The sequence below is a fragment of the Stegastes partitus genome, unplaced genomic scaffold (genome assembly GCF_000690725.1).
Source record: "Stegastes partitus isolate 25-593 unplaced genomic scaffold, Stegastes_partitus-1.0.2 Scaffold2586, whole genome shotgun sequence".
Classification (NCBI taxonomy): Eukaryota; Metazoa; Chordata; class Actinopteri; family Pomacentridae; genus Stegastes; species Stegastes partitus.
Genome location: NW_007580317.1, coordinates 24540 through 31606, shown reverse-complemented (window position 1 = coordinate 31606; position 7067 = coordinate 24540). Strand labels below are relative to the sequence as shown.

General features: G+C 43.1%; 2 long non-coding RNA genes across 2 annotated transcripts in view; both read right to left on the bottom strand.

The window, feature by feature from the left end:
• The window catches only part of LOC103375415 (uncharacterized), a 15661-nt gene extending 15506 nt beyond the window's left edge, over positions 1–155 (bottom strand). Inside the window, exon 1 of the long non-coding RNA XR_521209.1 lies at positions 43–155. This is a non-coding gene — a long non-coding RNA (uncharacterized LOC103375415). The remainder of the gene's footprint in view (positions 1–42) is intronic.
• A 1312-nt stretch (positions 156–1467) lies between these two features.
• On the bottom strand, positions 1468–6466 carry LOC103375414 (uncharacterized). Its single transcript, XR_521208.1, has 3 exons — positions 6339–6466; positions 6065–6118; positions 1468–1746 (listed from the first exon to the last, which is right to left on the bottom strand). It is a non-coding gene; the product is annotated as an uncharacterized LOC103375414 (long non-coding RNA).
• Positions 6467–7067: the final 601 nt, after the last annotated feature.

The window sequence follows — 7067 nt, the reverse complement described above, 5'->3', positions numbered from 1 at the left end:
AAACACACAATGTTCATGTTCATCAGCTCACAGTCATGTTACCTGATTGGACGTAGAGGAGGAACTGCTGAGGCTTCCTGTTTCATAGTTGATGCTTGTAGTTGATGAACTGTAGCTGGATGTACTGGAGTCATTCATTTTAGCTTCAGTTTCCTCCAGCTGAGAGGAAAACACACATTTGTTCAGGTAAAAGTGATCATTCTTTAGATTCACTGAAGCAAACAAAAACTAAAAAGTGAGTTCAGTGAAGCAGACAGAAGTGTTGTTATAGATGTTTACTTTGTATTTGCACATCCATATTTTTTCACAAGGGGGCAATGTAGGACTGATTATAGATTCTCTGATTCTATATACAAAATATTCATGACTAAACTAGAAACAAAAAAACCTAAATATTGTCTAAGATATTGTAATAAATGATCAAATGTTCAGCATTTTGTTCAGCTGTAAATGTTCATTTAATCACAGAAAATGTTCAAATTAAAAGTCACAGTTTTAGGTGCCTCCTGTGACGTCGAGTCAGTTATTTGGTGAAACTCCTTCCAGACGTCACTGAGGGTAAAACTGAGTCAAAGTCATTGTTGATAAAGCTGCAGACAGAACAAACTGCTCCACTCTCATAAAAATAGACACTGGATGTAAATATTTCTGGGGCTGCACACGGAGGAACATGGAAGTCATCAGACTTGAGGAGGTTTGTCTGCAATAAATCTAGAATTTATTTCTATGACACGGTTTTGGACCCCAATGGCAAGCAGGTGAAGTTTAGATTTGGCATTTGAGACACATGAATACAACACAAATGACTAAAAAACAAACAGCAGAATCAAAGGACGGTCAATCAGATTTTACACACTAAAGCAGATTGTACTTAAAAATAAAAGCTGGATTTGATGAACCCTCTGAACTCTGAGCAGTTTCTGGGTGTTTTGTCCTCAATGTTGCTCATTTTTCACCACAATCTAAAGTCCTGCATCTCTATGGAAACAGAACAAGATGACAAAGGAGGAAGGACTCAGAAATGTCTTTTAGTGCAGCTTAAAAATTTATAAAGCCTTAAATCATGATACGAAAGTTAAATTTTCTTGATTATTACTATTGTATATTATTTTACAATTAAGTGTCCAGGTGTGTTTCCAACATTGGAAAAAACATGGTGGCTCTGCTTACTATGACTATTATATTGCAGAATATTGTAAAAACATATTCTTTATTTTGGTCAATTTTGAAACAAGACATGTAGAATCCATAATTTTGACAAGAAAAGCATAATTTTAAGGTTCAATTTACATGAGCTTGGAGCTGTATGTCACAGATGATTAGTTCAAGATTCGTCAGAAGGTTCAAAATGCGAAAACTCAGGTTTTTAGAGTTTCTGGATCAGATAAACAGAGTAATTTTGGTGTTATTTTTGAGTTTTCAGGGTTCAGAGTGTTAAAGAAAAGCAGGTATTTTCATTATATCATTGTTTTTCTTTACAAAACTAAAAAATGCTTTGAAAAGAAATGAGTTGACATTTTGTGGTGATGGTTGTTTCTTTCAGCAGGTTGTTAGTTCCTGTATGTTAAACATGTTGGGAGGATCCATCCATCCATTAATTATCTATACAGCGCTATGATGGTTGAAAACAAACTGTCAAAAATAAACAATATTTCAGCTCAAAGCTTGTTTGTTTCTTCTCTCGTTCAGCTCGGCTTTAATCAGTCTCGCCTCCTTCCTTCAGTCAGGTTTCTCTGCTCTTGATTTCTGTAAGACAGAAATAAAATAAAATAAATCAGAGCTGAATTACGACAGACCTAAAGTTCACTGACTGAGCTTTTCAAGCAGATACAGTCGTGAAACATAGTTTGATGAACCTGTAAAGCTCATGTAAAGTCTCCAATAACTCCTAATACTCAGAATTGGACTGGGTGGCGGTCGAGGGGGGCTGCCTTGGCGACCTGGTCCCCGTACACAGCCTCTGGTTGTTGGGACGTGGAACGTCACCTTGATGGGGGAGGAGGAGCCTGAGCTTGTGCGGGAGGTTGAGCGATATTAGCTAGATATAGTCGGCCTCACCTCCACGCACAAACTGGGCTCTGGAACCCAACTTCTGGAGAGAGGCTGGACGCTCCATTTCTCTGGCGTTGCCCGCGGTGAGAGGCGGCGGGCTGGAGTGGGCTTGCTCATTGCCCCCCAGCTCAGCTGCCACGTGTTGGAGTTCACCCCAGTGAACGAGAGAGTCGCTTCCCTACGCCTTTGTGTTGGGGACAGGTCTCTCACTGTTTTCTCGGCCTATGGGCCCAACAGCAGTGCAGAGTACCCAGCCTTCTTAGAGTCCCTGGGAGGGGTACTAGATAGTGCCCCGACTGGGGACTCCTTTTTTTCTACTGGAGGACTTCAATGCCCATGCGGACAACGACAGTGAGACCTGGAGAGGGGTGATCGGGAGGAACGGCTTCCCCGATCTGAACCTGAGTGGTGTTCTGTTGTTGGACTTCTGTGCTAGTCACAGTTTGTCCATCACGAACACCATGTTCGAGCACAAGGGTGTCCACATGTGCATGTGGCACCAGGACTCCCTAGGCCGGAGGTCGATGATCAACTTTGAAGTTGTATCATCAGACCTCCAGCTGCATGTCCTCTGACACTTGGGTAAAGAGAGGGACAGAGCTGTCCACCGATCACCACCTGGTGGTGAGTTGGATCCGCTGGCAGGGGAAGAAGTTGGTCAGACCTGGCAGACCTAAGCGTATCGTGAGGGTCTGTTGGGAATGTCTGGCGGAACCCAGATTCTGAGGGAAGTTGGAGACGTGGAGGCCGAGTGGTCCATGTTCTCCTCCTCCATTGTCGCTGTGGCTGCTCGTAGATGTGGTCGTAAGGTCTCTGGTGCCTGTCGCAGTGGCAATCCCCAAACCCGGTGGTGGCAGCCGGACGTAAGAGATGCCGTCAAGCTGAGGAAGGAGTCGTACCTGTCATTTTTGGCTTGTGGGACTTCTGAGACAGCTGACAGGTCCCGGCAGGCCAAGCGTGCGGCAGCTCATGTGGTCACAGAGGCAAAAACTCAGGTCTGAGAAGAGTTCAGGAAGGCCATGGAGGAGGACTATTGGTCGGCCTCGAAGAAATTCTGGCAAACCGTCCGGCGTCTCAGGAGAGGAAAGCAGCTCTCCACCAACACTGTTTACAGTGCGGGTGGGGACCTCCTGACCTCGACTGAGGAGGTCGTCGGGCAGTGGAAGGAATACTTCGAGGGTCTCCTCAATCCTGCCGTCATGTTTTCTGAAGAGGAAGCAAAGACTGTGGACTCAGAGGGAGACTCGTCCATCACCCGGGCTGAAGTCACCGAAGTGGTGAGAAAGGTCCTCGGTGGCAGAGCTCCGGGGGTGGATGAGATCTGTCCTGAGTACCTTTAGTCTCTGGATGTTGTGGGACTCTCCTGGTTGACACGTCTCTGCAACATCGTGTGGCGGTCGGGGACATTGCCTCTGGATTGGCAGACCGGAGTGGTGGTCCCTGTGTTTAAGAAGGGGGACCGAAGGGTGTGTTCTAACTACAGAGGGATCACATTCCTCAGCATCCCTGGTAAGGTCTAATCCAGGGTACTGGAGAGGAGGATCCAACCAATCTGGTTTTTGTCCCAGTCGCAGCACACTGGACCAGCTCTATACCCTCCATCGGGTGCTCGAGGGCTCATGGGAGTTCACCCAACCAGTCCACATGTGTTTTGTGGATCTGGAGAAGGCGTTCAACCGTGTCCCTCGTGGCGTCCTGTGGGGGGTGCTTCGGGAGTATGGGGTCTACTGTTAAGGGCTGTCCATTCCCTTTACGACCGCAGCTGGAGCATGGTTCGCATTGCCGGTAGTAAGTCATACCTGTTCCCAGTGCACGTTGGCCTCCACCAGGGCTGCCCTTTTTCACCGGTTCTGTTCATTATTTTTATGGACAGAATTTCTCGGCGCAGCCAGGGGGAGGAAGGGGTTCTGTTTGGGAACCACAGAATTTCATCTCTGCTGTTTGCAGATGATGTTGTTATGTTGGCTTCATCAAATCAGGACCTTCAGCGTGCACTGGGGCGGTTTGCAGTCAAGTGTGAGGGAAGCAGGTGGAGGATCAGCACCTCCAAATCCGAGGCCATGGTTCTCGACTGGAAAAAGGTGGTTTGCCCTCTCCGGGTCGGTGGAGAGTCCTTGCCTCAAGTGGAGGAGTTCAAGTATCTCGGGGTCTTGTCCACGAGTAAGGGGCGGATGGAGCGTGAGATTGACAGACGGATCGGTGCAGCGTCTGCAGTGTTGCTGTTGCTGCACCATCGTGGTGAAGAGAGAGCTGAGCAAGGCAGCAAAGCTCTCGATTTACCGGTCAATCTACGTCCCTATTCTCACCTATGGTCATGAGATCTGGGTAATGACTGAAAGAACACGGTCGCGGATACAAGCGGCCGAAATGAGTTTCATCCACATGGTGGCTGGGCGCTCCCTTAGAGATAGGGTGAGGAGCTCAGTGACGCAGGAGGAGCTCGGAGTAGAGCCGCTGCTCCTCCATGTCGAAAGGAGCCACTGTTTTTCTTTATATCAGTTGAAAGATATTTCCCATTATTTTCAGCATTTATTTATTTATTTTTATTATTAAAGTTTACAGTAAGAGTCTTTTCAGTTTCAGTTTCTCTAAAACAATCATGGTTACAGGTTTTAATATTATTTTACATTAGACATGTAAATTCACAGTCGTTTACTGATATTATGAAGTATACCAAAAAAAAGTAGAACAGTAACTGACAGATCAAGTCTGTATTTGAACCTTGTTTGTCATATAAATTGGATGTTTTCACAGCTCAGCAGGTTTATAAAGTTTATTTTTGAGCATCTCTTTGTGGTTCTGCATCAGTTCAGGAAACACATGAACTGTGATAAATGGTAGAAACACATTTAGCTGATTAGATACGAACCAGGACGTCGCGCCTATTTTAAAGTGGAGTAAACGGGTTAAACCGAGGACTTGTCTGCACCTGAAGGTGAGAAACCGTCAGAGTTAAATATAAATACCGATGCAGACACACTGAAAGTTGTTTTTTTTTTACCCTCGTATGTTCTGTTGCTGGTTTTTTGCTGTGGTTTGACTCGAGGCAGCCGCTCAGATGATCTCCTGCATCAGCAGCGTGTGAAACAAAACGTCGGAGGCAAAAATAAATCCAGCAGCTTTCCGTGGTGACAAAACCTCAACTGACACTTTCAGGTCCTTTAACATGACAGTTCTAAGAAGTCGGCCTCGCTTGTGTTCGTCATACGTTCAAATATAAAACAACAATAAAAATAAACCTTTGTCTGGTCTCTTCTTTGTAAAGACCACAGTGTAAGTATAACTGTTCACATCGTCTTCAGCTTCACCTCCAGAGGCCGAAAATATTTGCGATCATCTGCATTTAAACTATCAGAGAAACAGACAGAATACTGTCAGATACATCTAGAAACGAATGAATCCACTTTGAACGCTGCTGCTTAATAATTTTTTAAGTTTATTAGCATTTATCAGTAAATCTAAACAATTTCTTTAAAAAAGATAAAAATTCAAGTCTGAATATTTGTTTGTTTTTAGTAAAGATCATTTCTGTAATTGGCAAATCTCCGTAAAATAATAACATTTTTGACTGTGTAGTTTTCCAGTTGTAAAAGAAAAATACTTTTTTAAAATGTTTTTTTTTTTTATGTTTTCTTATACTTTTTCCTTTTTTTTCTCCTGTGATTTTACCAATCATGATCTGCAAATTTCTCTAACATGAGAATTCTGTAAAAAACAAACAAACAAAAAACCCAGTCAATTTACATTTAAAAACTTTTTGTTTTTTTATTTATTTGTTTGTTTGTTTTTACAGCATACACGAACACAGAACATTGAAATGATGTTCAAAACTGAGAAGACAACACTCAGTCCTGACTTCCTGTTTGGAGGCTTCAAAGTAAAACTGATAATTTATAAATCGTCTCTTTTTAATATTACCAATTTGTGTCGGTTTGGTTCCAAAGAGTCTCCACCTAAATGACATCATTCTGATAAAAGCTGCAGTTTCACGTTCAGATCTGAGTTTTCTCACCTGCTGAAGCTGCTTCGCCTGAGTTTGATGCTGCTGTTGACGTCTTTGAGGAAGCTGGTGGAGAGAAAAGCAAAAAGAAAAAACATGAAAATGAGCAGAGACAACAAAAAACAAACAAACAAACAACCGGATTTAAAATTTGCAGTTTCAGGAACAATGCAGAATATTCAACATGACAACTTAGTACTGTTTCAAGCACTTTGGATGGATGTTCTTGGTATGAATGCAACACTTTGAAATAATATTTGGAGGGAAAAAAGTGATTTTTCGGTACCTATGTGTCTGCTGATGTAAATAAATGCGACCAGCAGCAGCAGCAGAACCATCGGACGAACCACCATCACGACGAGGTCACGAGAAGATTCAGGGTCATCAGATGTTGTTTCTTCATGCGCTGGTGGAGAAATTGTAGAAATGGTATTTTCTGCAACTTCATAAATGACACCAAACATGGAACTCATCCTCACTGTCAATCACATTTTTCAATATTAGAAAGCTGCAAACAAAAAAACAGTCAAACAACAGCTGCAACTATGAAAAACATGCACCAAAATACTGTTGTTAAACTTATATTTTTACTTTGTGAAGTCAAAACTCATTTTAACCCTCAAAGTAACTGCATTTACATTTATAGTCATATGTATTATATTTATTGTTCTGACTCCTGTCAGTGACTGAAAAGGTTAAGTTCCCCCTGCTGGTGATTTTGAGTTACTGCGCCTTTAAGGATCAGGCACTTTCAGTGTTCATGCAGAAGCTGCAAGTGCTCCACCACAGAGAGTTGGTTGTCTGAGTCTTGGAGTGGAACCAACAGTGAGTACAGATGATTGTTTTGGTTGTTTGTGGCACTGTGATCTGGAGGATGGCGTTTGAGATGTTTGTTTTGTGTCACGGAAATCGTGCCAACCATGCTAATGCTAATCGCGACGCTAACCGTTAGCAAGAGGCTAGTTTAGTTGTTATGGCTAATTCAATCCATCGTCAAACCTTGTTAATGTTATAT